The sequence below is a fragment of the Mustela erminea genome, chromosome 17 (genome assembly GCF_009829155.1).
Source record: "Mustela erminea isolate mMusErm1 chromosome 17, mMusErm1.Pri, whole genome shotgun sequence".
NCBI classification, from domain to species: Eukaryota; Metazoa; Chordata; class Mammalia; order Carnivora; family Mustelidae; genus Mustela; species Mustela erminea.
In genome coordinates this window covers 69,322,427-69,338,738 of record NC_045630.1, presented here as the reverse complement: position 1 = coordinate 69,338,738, position 16,312 = coordinate 69,322,427, and the positions used below count along the sequence as shown (strand labels likewise).

General features: G+C 44.8%; 1 protein-coding gene and 1 non-coding gene across 9 annotated transcripts in view; both read right to left on the bottom strand.

Annotated features, from left to right (window-relative positions):
• The window catches only part of ASH1L (ASH1 like histone lysine methyltransferase), a 180,454-nt gene that overhangs the window by 122,644 nt on the left and 41,498 nt on the right, over window positions 1-16,312 (bottom strand). The gene's annotated exons all lie outside the window — the stretch shown is intronic.
• LOC116576869 lies at window positions 9,520-9,627 on the bottom strand. The gene has a single exon (XR_004280328.1). It is a non-coding gene; the product is annotated as a U6 spliceosomal RNA (small nuclear RNA).

Below are 16,312 nucleotides of genomic sequence, written 5' to 3'. Positions count from 1 at the left end.
TAATAATGAATCGAATTAATTTAGTAAAACTTTCTGGTGTTACCAGATATTTATAATTTTATTCAAAATAGACCCCAAACAGCTGCTCTCAAGTTTAGTTCTAAATATTTCACAAATAACATTGCTTTCATGAATAAATTTGGTTTGTTTGTTTTTTCTTTTTAAGATTTTATTTATTTATTTGACACAGAGACAGATCACAAGTAGGCAAAGAGGCAGGCAGAGAGAGAGGGGGGAAGCAGGCTCCCCGCTGAGCAGAGCCCAATGTGGGGCTTGATCCCAGGACCCTGGGATCATGACCTGAGCCAAAGGCAGAGGCTTAACCCACTGAGGCACCCAGGTGCCCCTCATGAATCAATTTTTTGTTAGATTTTCTTTTCTTTCTTTTTTGTTTTAAAGATTTTATTTATTTATTTGACAGACAAAGATGACGGGTAGGCAGAGAGAGAGAGAGGAGCAAGCAGGCTCCCCAATGAGGAGAGAGCCCGATGTGGGGCTTGATCCCAGGACCCTGAGATCATGACCTGAGCTGAAGGCAGAGGCTTTAACCCACTGAGCCACCCAGGCGCCCGTTAGATTTTCTAACTCTACACTGATGATATTCACGAACACTGATTTTACTTACTTTACAGTCTTGAATTCTTGCTTAATCAAGAACTTATTTTTTCAGAAAGTAGTAAGTACCTACTGTTTAAGCACAAAGAACAACAGCAGTGAAAAAATCCCTTTTACCATGGAGCGTTCACTCTAATACGCCAACAGGGTAGAGACAGTACAAAGGTGAGTCAACTATTGCACATCTCGAAAGCGAAACGTGCTACGCACAAGCTGCAGAGTGTGGGAGAGGAGGAGAAACTATGGCTGGAGCGCATTCACAGTGTTAACAAAGGTTGTTAGGGACGTCCTGACTGAGAAGACCACATCGGCACAGAAACCCAAAGCAAAGGTGAAGGAGGGATGTACAGACACCCGAGAAAAGAATATTATCCCAAAGAAGAAACAGTGAGAGCAAAGGCCCTGAGGCAAGACCTCCTCTGGTGTAATCAAGGAAGTGAGGCCCGGCAGGAGCTAGAGAGGCAGACTGGACACATTTTTGTTAGTCCAAAAGATGGGAAGCCATTGGAAGGTTTTATGCAAAGAGGTATGTGACCTGATTCTTCATTCAACAAATATACATTGAGTTCCTACTCAGCATTGGAGATATAGCAAAGAATAAACGCAAAAATTCCTCTGAAAGGCAGGGTGGGGGGCTGTGGGAGGTAGGGAGGGGAAGGGAGGGGGAAAAAATGAACCAAGATGGGACCTGGGAGGGAGACAAACCCGCATAAGAGACTCTTAACCTCGGGAAACCAACTGAGGGTTGCTGGAGACGAGGGAGGTGGGAGCGAATGTGGGGTGACGGACACTGGGGAGGGTGTGTGCTATGGTGAGTGCTGAGAAATGTGTAAGACTGGTGATCCACAGACCTGTACCCCTGGGGAAAATAATACATTATATGTTAATAAAAATAATTCCTGCTTGGGACACCTGGGTGGCTCAGTGGTTAAGCCGCTGCCTTCGGCTCAGGTCATGATTCCAGGGTCCTGGGATCGAGTCCCGCATCGGGCTCCTTGCTCGGCAGGGAGCCTGCTTCTCTCTCTCTCTGCTTGTGCGCTTGCATGCGCGCTCTCTCTCTCTCTCTCTCTCTCTCTGACAAATAAATAAATAAATAAAATCTAAAAAAAAAAAAATTCCTGCTTTTGCATGGCTTGTATTTTAATAGACGAAAAAGACAATAGGAAAACCACAGATCTGGATACCTGGCTGGCTCTGTTGGTTAAGTGTCTGCCCTGCGCTCGGGCCACGATCCTGGGGTCCTGGGATAGAGCCAGATATTGGGCGCCCTGCTCAGCAAGAAGTCTGCTTCTCTCTCTGCCCCACCCCCACGCCCAACTTGTGCTCTGTTTTGGACATGGTGTGTCCATCTGAACATCAAACAGAAGTGTGAGCGTGAAGTTTCAAAATCTCAAAGGCAACAGCACACAGACATTTAAAGCCTTGAGGCTGGCTGACACAGCTGAGGGAGGGGGAATGGAAAGGCAGAGAGGAGGACTCCAACAAACACGGGGGCAGGGCCACATCATGAAATAAGGAAGAGCCAGCAAAGACTAAGGAGCCAGAAGGTAATAACGGGGATGTGGGGTGAGGAACCCATCTTTGTAAGAGCCAACTGCCAACCCCTGCTGACCGAGCAAACAGAACCGAGGGCATGGGTGGATCAGCGGGAGGTGGCACGGGGGAGGGGGGTGGTTGCCGGGAACCCCGCAACAGCACTCTCTGTAAAGTGAGAGCAAAAACCCCGTTGGGATGGGCTTAAAAGCTCAAGAGAATCTAAGAAGAAAAATGTAAGACCACGTGAAGAAACACAGGGAAAGAGAGAAGTGGGAGTCAGAGCTAGAAGACAACTAGAATCAAAGAAGCTTTATTGTTTTCAAATGTTAAAAACGACAACTTTCTATTCTCCAAGGAAATACAGCAGAGAGGGATTTCAGGGGTAGCTTAGTCGTTTAAGCATCCAACTCCTGGTTTTAGCTCAGGTCGTAATCTCAGGGTCAGGAGATCGAGTCCTGAGTTGGGTTCCTCACTGACGGGGGAATCTGACCGGGCTCTCCTCCTTCCCTCTCCTGCCGCCCTTTCCCCACGCTCTCTCTCAAATACAAATAAATAAATCTTCAGGGGGCCCTGGGTGGCTCAGTCGGCTAAGCGTCTTCCTTCAGCTCAGGTCATGATCATGGGGTCCTGAGATCGAGTGTGATGTCGGGCTCCTGGCTCAGAGGGGAGCCTGCTTGTGCTTGTGTGCTCTCTCTCTCAAAAAGAAATAAATACAGGGCGCCTGGGTGGCTCAGTGGGTTAAAGCCTCTGCCTTCGGCTCAGGTCATGATCTCAGGGTCCTGGGATCAAGCCCCGCCTCGGGCTCTCTGCTCAGCGGGGAGCCTGCTTCCTCCTCTCTCTCTGCCTGCCTCTCTGCCTACTTGTGATCTCTCTCTGTCAAATAAATAAATAAATATAATCTTTTTAAAAATAAATAAATAAATAAATAAAAAATAAATAACTCTAAAGAGTTTAAAAATAAAAAAGGTAAAGTATCAGTGAGAAAAAGATGAAAGACCACACACTCCTGAAGTTTAATATAGATGTGTACCTGTGTATGTATAAAATCTCCTAGACAACTACCCAGTTCCAAAAGAATTTACTGAATCATTTTGTCATTTGTCCTGTGACAAGAAATGCTACATTTTTCATACATTAAATTCTTGTATATACATGGGTCTGTTGCTAGAGCTTTCGTTCTGTGTCACTGAATTTCTGTCTCTACATTCACCACTACCAGAATGCTCTAATAATTTTAACTTTGTTTTATTTTCTAATAAGACTGATTGCTTGGGGCGCCTGGGTGGCTCAGTGGGTTAAGCCGCTGCCTTCGGCTCGGGTCATGATCTCAGGGTCCTGGGATCGAGGCCCGCATCGGGCTCTCTGCTCAGCAGGAAGCCTGCTTCCTCCTCTCTCTCTGCCTACTTGTGATCTCTCTCTGTCAAATAAATAAATAAAAATCTTAAAAACAAAAAAAAGACTGATTGCTGTTACTGTTCCTTTCAGAAACGTCACTACTACTCTTATTTTGCCACATAAACGTTACAAGCAACTTATCTAGTACATGTGTGTGCATATATATATGTATATAAAACATATATATATACACATATATGTAAAAAACTTTAATTTTCATGGTTGAATTTACGAATACCCCGAAGGAGTAAAGGGAGGGGCTTGTGCAGATAAATATTTCTACACTGATGTTCACAGCTCTACTATGCACGAAGAGCCAAAAGGTGGCAGCCATTCCATCGATGTCCACTGGCAGGTGACTGATAAAGAAATTGTGGCGTATCATACAATTGTTCAGCCTTAAATGGAAGGAAATTTTGACATATGCTATACAACATGGATGAACCATGACGACATTAAGCTCAAAGGAAATCATAAGCCAGTCGCAGAAAGACTCTGTATGATTCCATTTCTGCAGCACCTGGAGGAGTAAAATTAGAGACCAGAGTAGAAAGGAGTTGCCGTGGGCCGCAGGGAAAGGTTTTCACTAATGGAGGACAGAATCTCGGGGAGGGGGGCGTAGCGAAAACGTTCTGGAGATAGACGGTGACGAAGGCTTCACGGCAATGGGACGTACTTACTGCCACAGAACTGCTTATGCAAAACTGGTTTAAAAGGTCAATCTGACGTTATGCATATTTTACCATATTAACAACTCACAGATGAATTCTGGGAGAACTGACCTCTTCACGATGATCCTACTCAAACACACTTCCACTGGTTCAAGACTCAGCGGCATGTTGCAGCTTTCCTCACACACGTCAAGCCCCGAGCGTTGCTTCTTTCTAGGTGCTACTCATTTCTCATTTATTACTCTACTGGCAATCACCTCACTGAACTCTCCGACAAGCCTTCTCACTGATTCTGATGATCAATGTATGCAGCATCACTTACAAATAACAATAATCTTAATAACTTTTCCTATTTTTATCCTTCTAGTTTCTCCTTTCCAAGTTTATTCCCTCATGTCCCCCAGTAACATGATCACACGACAGAGCCCACCTGCTTCATCTCCACCGCAGCGAGAGCGCTCTGGCTGCTCCTTATCTAGCCGCACACGCGCAAACACACCTCCGTGCGCTCATTTACACGTCTACACGTATTCCACACTTCTACATACTCACTTTAGTCATAGGGGGAGTATCAGTTTTTCTGTTTTTTTTAGCTACTGGTGTTATTATACTCCCTTACATTTCTAGGAAAAAACAACCAACCATACATAGTGCTTTTTTTCCTTTAAATAAACAACTTTTGAAAAAGATTTTATTTATTTGAGAGAGAAAGAGAGAAAGAGTGTGTGTGTGTTTGTGTATGTGGGCACGATCATGAGTCGGGGCTAGGGGCACAGGGAGAGGGAAAAGCAGACTCCCCACTGAGCAGGCAGCCTGACACTGGGCTCAGTCCCAAGACCCCACGACCACGACCTGAGCTGAAGGCAAATGCTTAACTGAGCCACCTAGGCATCCCTCCTTTAAATAAACATTTTGAGGTAATTGTAGGTTCACCTGCAGTTGTGAGAAATAACAGAGATCCGGTATACCCTTTACCCAAGTCCCCCCAGTAACACCTTTCCAAAGTATAGTTACCACAACCAGGATATTGATATTAACATAATCCACTGACCTTATTCAGATTTTCCCAGTTTTACATGTATTCGTGTGTGTTTGTGTGTGTGTGTGTGTATGTATATGTGTTCACTTCTATACCGTTTTATCACCTGTGCAGGTGCATGTATTACCACTACAGTCAAGATACAGAATGCTCCCATCACCGAAAGGATCACTGTGCTGTCCCCTTATACCGCACAGCTTCATATTTTTTAACTAAGAAAATTGTAACTGCAGTTAAAGACTGCCAGCCTTGGCTACCAATTGTTAATGCCATAAATGCCTTAAGCACAGGGCTACCACACCATCCTATAAAAATAAAAGATACCTATAAATTTGTTTCCATAAAATATAAAGCAAATCTATTTCTATCTTGCCAAATTACGTTGAAATAGCATATTTTTGTCAAAATAGGTAAAAAAAAAAAAAAAAAAAACCTTTGCTTTGACATTTAAAGACTCAATACTTTAAAGGACTGATCTGTAACCTTGAAACTAAAATGAAGCCCTTACAGAACTATATGGCTATTTATTACAAAGGATACGTTTTAATCATTAAAAATTACAGATTTTCATTCTTGAACAGTGGAAATAACACAGTAATATACCTTTAATTCAACAAATCTAACAGGAGTGTGTGTAGTCCTCTTTGTGCACATATTCAAAAGTAAGCTGAAGCAAAACTTGCCCATACTCAGAAGCAGCTGAGCACGAGCTCAGGGAAGATTATCGTGTTGTCTCCCTTTCCGTGTATCTTTGTAAGGCTTCAGGATACTATGCTTGCTTTCTTCTCATTCTTAGGCTCCGCAAATGTCTCAATAATTTTGGAATTATTGGTTTCCTCAAGGTTTTACAGAATGAAACCAGAGCCAGGAACAGGATTTCTGGGCAATAGTATTAACTTCGAGAGAATTCTCTATTATTAATTTTCAATGATCATAAAGTTAAAATTTTCTGTGATTTCTGGAATCAGATTTAGTAAATTATCTTTATCTTTTTATTTTTATTTTTTAAAAGATTTTATTTATTTATTTGACAGAGATAGAGATCACAAGCAGGCAGAGAGGCAGGCAGAGAGCGAGGGGGAAACAGGCTCCCCGCTGAGCAGAGAGCCCGGGGCTCGATCCCAGGACCCTGAGATCATGACCTGAGCCAAAGGCAGAGGCTTAACCTACTGAGCCACCCAGGCGTCCCAGTAAACTAACTTTAAAAAAAAAAAAAATTATGCTTACCCATGTTTTCACATTTATTAAGATTTTATTTTTGGGATGCCTGGGTGGCTCAGTTGGTTAAGCAGCTGCCTTCGGCTCAGGTCATGATCCCAGCATCCTGGGATCAAGTCCCACATCGGGCTCCTTGTTCCGCAGGGAGCCTGCTTCTCCCTCTGACTCTGCCTTCCATGCTGTCTGCTTGTGCTCGCTCTCGCTCTCTCTTTGACAAATAAATAAAATCTTAAAAAAAAAAAAAAAGATTTTATTTTTAAGTAATCTCCACACCCAATGTGAGGGGGTTTGAACTAACTGCCCTAAGCTCCACTAATTGAGCCAGCCAGGAGCCCCTTATTTGCATATAATTAAGCAAAAAACTGAATTATTCCAACTTTCTTTTAACTTCTACTGTATTTGGAATTATCTGTCCTTTAGCACTACTTATTCTATTTATTTGTCTTCCCTCCCTTCTGTCTACTTCTGGGTTACACTTGCTACATAAAACCTTCCGTTTCATTTCCAAACCATTAGGTCTTTTTGTTGTCTGCTTTTATTAATTTCTAGTCTTTCTCCATCCTGACCAGAGAATACTGTTTGTTTTTATTCTTTATGGTAGTTTACTGCAAGTTCCATTTTTGTGAAACTCCATCTGTTACGGACTGAAGTATGTGCCCCCAAAATTCGAATGCTAAAGCCCTAACCCTCACCCCCTAAGTCTGGAGACAGGTCCTTGAAGGAGACCTCTACTTCAGCATAAAGGAAGTTAGAAAGGTGAGGCCCAAATCTAGGAAAATGGGGTCCCTGTCAGAGGAAGAGAGCCCAGAGTTCTCCTTCTTCTGCATTCACAGAGAAAAGGTCACAAGAGGACACATCAAGAAAATGACTATGTCTAAGCCAGGAAGAGAGTCTTCACCAGAAACCCACCCTGACAACAAAATGATCTTGGACTTCTAAACTCCAGAACAGAGATGGTTTTTAACCTGTCTGGTCTATGATTTGTTGTTACGGCAACCCTAGTAGCCTGACACACCGGAACATTTTTGTTTCACTTGGACTTTTCATAGCCTAAACTTTTTTTTTACACTGTGTGGAATATACTTATTTTATCAGTTAAATTTAAAATTCTAGAAAATGTATACTTCTCGAAATTCAAAAACCGATCACGTAGTTTTCGATACTTGCTTTCTATCAGTAGCGATTAGATTAGCACACTCTCCCTGCTCCTGCCTCATCACTCACTTATAGGACTGCTGATTGTTTTTACTGAATTACATCTGTATCCACTCTATCACCTTTAAATGACATTTTCCAACCCTTACTATAATATTTGCTTTAGCCTTCCCATTCTTCTCCTGGTTGGCTAACAGAAAGAATGAAGGTTGTCTTCCAGTTTGCTGAAGAATGAACATAATATACTCCAAATTCAAGTGTTCAAATAAGTTGGTCAATATCCTTTTGATATAGATGAGCTGTCCGACTTGAGGGCATTATGAAAATTGCTATTTTGGTTCTGAATTTTGACAAGAACATGCTGAAGTTTATCCTCCCAGAGGTAACTTGATCCTTTGACCTGGATCACAAAGGAGATTGTAAGGTTCACTGATCAAGTCTAACACTGCAGTTGTTTCCATGACACATAATCTATAGCAATATTAAATGAGATCTAACAAGCCCTCTCAATCTATTTATTGAAATTTTCTATTATTTTTAAATTTATTTTTATCTTTTTATTTTTTTTTATTTTTATTTTTTTTAAGATTTTTTATTTTTATTTATTTGACAGAGAGAGATCACAAGTAGGCAGAGAGGCAGGCAGAGAGAGAGAGAGAGGAGGAAGCAGGCTCCCTGCCGAGCAGAGAGCCCGATGCGGGACTCGATCCCAGGACCCTGAGATCATGACCTGAGCCGAAGGCAGCGGCTTAACCCACTGAGCCACCCAGGCGCCCTATTTTTATCTTTTTAAAAGATTTTATTTATTTGAGAGAGAGAGAGAGAGAGAACACACGAGTGCAAGGCAGACACAAGCAGGCGCAGGAGGAAGGGGCCGAGAGAGAGGGGAGAAGCAAACTCCCCATCGAGCAGAGAGCCTGATGTGTGGCTCCATCCCAGGACTCTGGGATCATGATCTGAGCCAAAGGCAGATGTCTAAACAACTGAGCCACCCAGGGACCCAGAAATTTTTTTATCATTTTAACAATGTCTTTACATTCAGCTTTTTAACAGCTGAGCTAATAAAAAGTTCGGCCTTTCTATTTGAAGATACCAATTATGCATACTTTTATTTCTTCCCCCTCTTCCCATTCTATCACACAATGCCCATCCTTTTGAACTTTGTTCATTTCTATCTTGTTCCTTCTTCCCCACTGTTTTCACATGTGCTGCTTCTAACTGCACTTTTCTATAATTTTTTTCTTCTATTTGTCTTTGTACGCCTTCAAATGCCTCGTATGTCTCCTGTGTTCTTGAAACTGTTTTATCCTTCATTGTTTTTACAAAAGTGACTGTTTTAATTTTTTACAATTCCCAGCAAAGTATTTGGAAACAATATCCTTGCTACATCTGCAATCCAGTCTGCTAAAACTTGTCAGCAGGGGAAGCCCTGTTCAGAACCGACAATTATTAATTCTCAGCATTCGAAGACATAACTCTTTTATTCCCTAACCTTTCTTTAGTTGATGGTTGGAGGCGGATATTTAACTGTTGCTCCTCTAATTCTCATTGTTTTATATGTATTTTTGTCTTCGATAGTCTAGAAATTCACTTAATGTGCCTCAATATAGACATAGCTTTATCGGCCCTTCTTAGAACATGTCCATCATGAATATTCAATTTGGGACTATTACCCTTCAAATATTAGGTTTCCTCAATTATTCTTCAGGACTCCAACTGGGACATATTAGACTCACAATCATCCTTTATCTACTGTAATTCTTTTTACCATATTTGACATCTCTGGCTGTGCTACATTCTAGGTAATTTTCTCAATACTGTTTTCCAGTTCACTATTCTATCCACAGCAGTGTCTAAATTGAAAGCTAAACTATTATTCACTGAGCCTTTATTTATTTCTTTAGGAACACTTCAAAAATTTGTCTTCCTAGCCCAGGGGCCATGCTAATCTTCCCTGTATCATTCTAATTTTAGCACATGTACTGTCAAAACAAGTACCACTGAGTCTTTAAATGTAAATGACTCTACTTTTTTCATCATAAAAATAAACCGTTCACATCCAGAAAATATATTTCATTGGCTTCTTTTGAAAATCTGCCTGGTTACCTTCATCTCCCCACCCCCAATTATGTGTGTGTGTGTGTGTGTGTGTGTGTGTGCGTGCATGCTATTTATTAATTGTTTTTATTAAGATATAATGTATTATTTGTCCCAGGGGTACAGGTCTGTGAATTGTCAGGCTTACACACTTCACAGCATTCACTACAGCACATACCCTCCTCAATATCCATAACCCCACCACCTTCTCCCTCCTCACCTCCCCCCAGCAATACTCAATTTGTTTTGTGAGATTAAGAGTCTTTTATGGTTTGTCTCCCTCCTGATCCCATCTTGTTTCATTTTTTCCTTCCTGATTAATTTTAAATTCTTCTCTAGACAGGAGTATATTTTTCTGGGAGGAAGGTAACAAAAATATATGTAAAGGAAACCACTGAGATATTACCTTTTTTTTTTAAAGATTTATTTATTTATTTGGAAGAAAGAGAGAGCACGAGCAAGCACAAGCAGAGGCTGGGGGGGCAGAGGGGGAAGGAAAAGAAGCAGACTCTCTGCTCAGTAGGTACCCCAACGCAGGACTCTATCTCAAGACCCCAATATCATGACCCGAGCTGAATCCAAGAGTCAGACACTTAACTCAACTGAGCCACCCTGGCTCCCCACTGGGATACAGCTTTTAAAAAATAACAACAATGAGAAACTGTATTTAAAAATTTTTTTTTAAAGATTTTATTTGTTTATTTGACAGACAGAGATCACAAGTAGGCAGAGAGGCAGGCAGAGAGAGAGAGGAGGATGCAGGCTCCCCGCTGAGCAGAGAGCCCGATGTGGGACTCGATCCCAGGACCCTGAGATCATTACCTGAGCCGAAGGCAGCGGCTTAACCCACTGAGCTACCCAGGCGCCCGAGAAACTGTATTTTAAAATGAACAAAGATATGAACAAAGCAAAGAATTACATAGCAGAACAAGAAAACATGTTCAAACTCAGCAGAATAATGGAAGAAATAAATGCTACAAGATAGGGCTTTTTTATATTTTGTCATTACTATGAGTGACTACCAAAAAGTGAAGGAGAATAAAGAAAATGAGACCTTGTGAAACACAGTCACAGAATCTAAAGAAAGGGCAAGTTATAGGAGGAAGACAGGAGAATAGTAAAAATTACAAAAATATTTAAAAATATCTCCCTCTAAAAGATATTATCAATTTATACTTCAAGGCAGATTTTTACCAAGTTTGGCTTCAGTCTCAAGAAAGCCAAACAACTGGGACTCCTGGGTGGTTCAGTGGGTTAAGGCACTGCCTTTGGCTCAGGTCATGATCCCAGGGTCCAGGGATCGAGTCCCATATCGGGCTCCTTGCTTGGCGGGGGGCCTGCTTCTCTCTCCGCCTCTGCCTGCCTCTCTGCCTGCTTGTGTGCGCCCATGTGCGTGCTCTCTCTCCCTCTGACAAATAAATAAATAAATAAAATCTTAAAAAAAAAAAAAAAAGAAAGAAAGAAAGCAAGCAAGCCAAACAACTAAATCCTTACATTCATGTTATTTCTGGTATCACAAAACTTAGAAGTAATCAACATAACAGATTACTACCAATTTTTCTAACACTGTCAGTAATACAAATAAGGCATGACACTTGGATTTGTGGTATTATTTGAATATTCACTTTATTTATTTTTCTAAGATTTTATTTATTTATTTGACAGAGATCACAAGCAGGCAGAGAGGCAGGCAGAGAGAGGGGGAGGCAGGCTCCCCGCCGAGCAGAGAACCCAACTCGGGGCTCGATCCCAGGACCCTGAGCCGAAGGCAGAGGCTCTACCCAGGCGCCCCGAATATCCACTTTAAAGAATTCTATTTGAAACATGAAGAACTTCCTTATGGACATCATGTGTTAACACTAAATAAGCAGAGGTACACGTATTATTGCAAAACCGAAATGCCGAAATATGTATCACCACAAAAGCTGTTAGTTGCATAGGCTAAAAGAACCATCACACAGCGCGCCTGGGTGGCTCAGTTGGTTCCCAACACCCGTCGGCTCAGGTCATGATCCTGGAGCGCCGGGATCGAGCCCCGCGTCGGGCTCCCGGCGCTGTGGGGAGCCTGCTTCTCCCTCTGCCCTTCTTCCTCGCCATGCTCTCTCTCTCTCAACGACTACCGAAGAGCTAAACGAGGAGACTGACAATACAAACAGGTTATCTAAGTTAACACAAACATGTTAAGGTTAAGTACGGACGCTAATAGAATTTAAGGAATCATAAAAGACTGAGTAACAGACTTGCATTTTCATCTTCATTCTCGCCTTCCTAGAATTTTACTGCACTAAGAGAAATGACACTGAACAGTAACTTTTGGGTGAAATATCTTACTCTCTCTAATCCTTGGAGCTTTCAAGAAAAATCCCTCTTGGGCACTTCTTCATGTTACGTGAAAACGAAATCAAAGCATGTCAACGTGGCTCAAAGGTTGACGAGAGAAGCCGCAGAATAAATCTCACCCATAACCACCTTTGATCCAGACACAGAGAAAAGTATCTCTAAAAAGTAGAAAAGTCAGAGCAAAACCGAACACCTGCACCAAGTGCGGGCCCTACCCCACAGAAACACGTCGCGCCTCACGGAGTCTCCACGAACGCGACGCGGGACCAGCGGCTCAGCGGCCGGCAGGGCTCCTCTGAGCTCCGCCCACAAAGCTCCCCGGGAACGAGCTCCTCCGTCTCCTCCCACTGCGCCCCGACCGCGGCTGGGCCCGGGCCAGCTCGCCCCCCGCGCGCCACACACGCCGCCGCACGAGCGCCCGCGCGCGCCACAGCCCGAGGTCAGCGCCGCCCCGGCGTCCGCGGCCCGAACGGACGTGCAGGACGGACAGTCGCGAAGAAACAAACGGTTCGTTGTCGTTTCGCGAATACGGACAACGGAACAGGCACGCCTGACTTCGGGTGAGGTCACGACCTCGGAGCCCCGGGATCGAGCCCTGCATCCGGCTCCCCAGCTCGGCCCCCTCGGCCCGCTCGCGCGGTCTCTCAGGGAAATAAATAAGCAAAATCTTTGAAATGTCCCGTTCACCTCCTCCAGGGCCACGTCTGGAGAACGGGAGCCGCGGTCCAGCAGCAGCTGCGGCCGAGACCCCGAAACTCACCGCCCGCGCCCCTCCTGACCCGGCGAAGACCGGCCGGACGGCCGCACGACGGACGGGGACGTGCGCAGCGCTCCACGCCGTTCACCGGGACTCCCCGGACGGCCTCGCGCGCGTGTGTGGCACGCGGGCCCCGGGCGGGAACGCGCGTGCGGCCGCCGCTGTCCGCGGCAACACGGAAGCTGTCACGCCCCCGCGCGAGCGGAGACGCGGCCGGAAACGCAGACGCGCGGCCCCGTCAGCGGCCCCGCAGCCTCGGCGACCGCGTGCGCAGGCGCGGCGCTGCCCGGAACTCGGACGGCGGCCGCCGCAGCCCGACGAGGAGAAAGCAGCTCCACACGCGCAGCAGCCAGCGAGCGTTCCCGCAGCCGCGGCGGCCGGGAGGCCGTGGCAGGGCAGACTCCCGCGGCCGCCCCGGCTGCGGGGGGAGCCGAGAGTCCGGTTCGCCGCAGCGCAGAGCCGGAGCTGCAACACCGGGTGCGGGGACGCGGTGCGGGGACGCGCCGGACGCTGACCGGCGGCCGGGGACAGGCTGAGCGCCCGACGCCGGAGCACGACGGCAGGGGCCGGAGCCGGGTTCCAGCCCGGCGTCCGCCCCGGGTCCTCACAGGGAGCACCACCGCCGGGGGACGGGAAGGGACCCCGCGGGGCACGTCGAAGCCCTCCGGCGACAAGGGCGGCCTCCGGAGACGCTCCTCAGCACAGCCCGGCCTGTCGGGGCGGGTCGAGCCCACACGCTCTGCGGGAGGAAACGCGCGCTCCCGCCGCACCGAGGCCGAGCGCGGGAGCCGAGATCGCCCCCCGCCCTCACACGGCCCCGCGGCGCTCGAAGTCCGCGGGCAGCGGCCCTCCCACCCGGGACGGGCGAAGAGCGCAGCGGCCGCCGGCTCCGGGCTCTCCGACTCTCTCCCTCCCGCTCCGCCCCGCCCTGCTGCACGCCTGCACGTGCTCTAACACAAACCTTTTTAGAAATCAGGCTTAAATATTACCGGCAAGTCAGAAGTATCAGACTAGAAAACGAGGACTATGACTAACATGCTGACGACCAAGCAGGCCGCACGCGAGCAGACAGGCGGAAATCCGAAGACAGAAACAAAGTTCCGGAGAACAGAAACACTAAAAAATGCCGAGCGGCCCGGATGAGTTCGTTAGCCGACTAAACAGGGCTGAGGAAAGAATGAATCTCCAAGTTGAAGGCTATCTCAATAGAAACCTCCAAAACTAAAAAGCAAACAGAAAAAAAAAGACTAGGAAAAAACAGGACGGGAGATCAAGAACTGTGGGACAACAGCATGACACTGGCATCGTGGGAACACCACAAGAGGGCAAGAAAGTCTGGAAAGCTCAAAGAATAATAAGCAGGAAAAATGCAAACAAAACAAACAAATGAAAGCCCTACACCTACACACATCATTTTCAAACCACAGAAAGTCCAAGATAAAGGGGCGCCTGGGTGGCTCAGTCGGTTAAGTGTCTGCCTTGTGCTCAGGTCATGATCCCAGGGTCCTCGGTCAGAGCACGACATCAGGCTTCCTGCTCGGCAGGGAGCAAGCTTCTCTCTGCCCCTCTGCCACTTGCCCTTGTTCTCTTCAAACAAACAAAATTTTTTTAAAAAGAAAGAAAAAAAGGGGGAAAAAAACAAAGATAAAGGAAAAAAACCCTGAAAGAAGATGGGAAAAACACCTTTCCCACAGAAAAGCAAAGGTAGGAATTATATCTAACTTCTTCTTGGAACCATGCAAGCAAGAACAGCAGACTGAAATTTAAGTGTAAGAAGAAGAAAAAAAAATCACCAACCTGAAATTCAGTATTCTGTGAAACTACCCTTTAAAAATGAAGAAGAGGGAAGTCTGGGTGGCTCAGTGGGTTAAGCCTCTGCCTTCAGCTCAGGTCACGATCCCAGAGTTCTGCGACTGAGTCCCACATCGAGCTCTTTGCTTGGCAGGGAGCCTGCTTCCCCCTCTCTCTCTGCCTACTTGTGATCTCTCTGTCAAATAAATAAATAAAATCTTAAAAAAATAAATAAAAATGAAAATGAAGAAGAAATAAAGACTTTCACTGACAAAAATTGAGGGACTCTAATCCAGCAGACCTGCTTTTTAAGATGTTCAAAGTTCTTTAGAGAGAAGGAAAATGATGGTTCAGAAACTTGGATCTAGAAAAAGAAAGGAATACCACTGAGGAAGGAAAAAGTGAAGGTGACATATAAGCTTTTATTTTTCTTATTAGTTGATATAACAGGTAAGTCTGTTTAAAATAATAGCAACAATATATGAAAAGGCCTGATATCCTTATATATAAGTGAAATGAACAATGGTGATGATACAAAGGAGGGTAGGGAGGAATTTGGGTTATTTTGTTACTACAATGTACCCTTGAAATGATAGTGTTATCTGAAAGTGAACTTGGCTTAGGTGTAACTGTGTATTGCCAACTCTAGTACAACCACTAAAAAATGTAAAGGAAAAGGTTTATGGACAAAATTTTCCCCAAATAGTAAGAAACATAAGTTACTCATAAAACTATGTTAGAAATTAGAAATACAGGGGCTGGCTCAGTCAGTTTCATAAAATCCCTAGGTTTTGTTATCTCATCATGTAAGGCCTTTAATTCTGATGTCTCCCCAAAAGTTTTCATTTGCTTCTGTGCAGCTATACCTCAAAATTAATTAGCAATGTGCACTTACAGAGCAGTCCGTATGTCAGCATCTCTGTAGTGATTTATGGTCATTAAAATGAAATAAAAGATATGAACAGGCAACCATAAAAAGCAGCATGTGAATTAGCAAGTCACTGTGATGATGTTCAGGCTTAATTCCCTGGGACTTAAGGAAAGCTATGCCGTCTTTCAATGTGGTTCAATAATGACTTTTTCCATTAGCAAGATCAACAAATAAATGAGAAATATTCACATTTGCTGTACCTCATTTTGTACACCATTCAAACAAACCATGATACAGACTCAAGCAGATATCCTTAGCATCCAACACTTTAAGAGAAAGTGAACTGCCCAATCAGCCAAATGCAGCACTAATTAGAGAAGATTCTACTACAAAATGCAAGAAATGAGGATGAACCTGCTGGAACTGACTATGAGAGTTTGACTCTTCCTGGTACATTTATAGCCGTGTTCACAGTGCAGCAGAAGAGATCTGCTTTCCCCTCCATTTACGGCAGCAGAAGCTGCCATAATGAAAGGTATTTTGGGAAGAGTGGCATCTTGTTTTGTCTCCAAGGCTTAAGACGGATCGTTGCTGCCCCTTAGCTGTTTGTGTATGTAAAGGGAGAAAAGAAGCCTTTACTGAAATGTGAGATCCACCATAATTTGCATAACAGCCGCCGCCATGCAGAAGCTGGGCCCCAAGCCAACCTCTCTCCTCTTTTCCACTCCAAAGTAAGCAGCGCAAGCAGCTTCCAAAACAAACAGTCAGTATGAAGGTAAGACAACAGAAGCCCACTGAAAGCAGGACCTGTACACCATCAGGTCTTC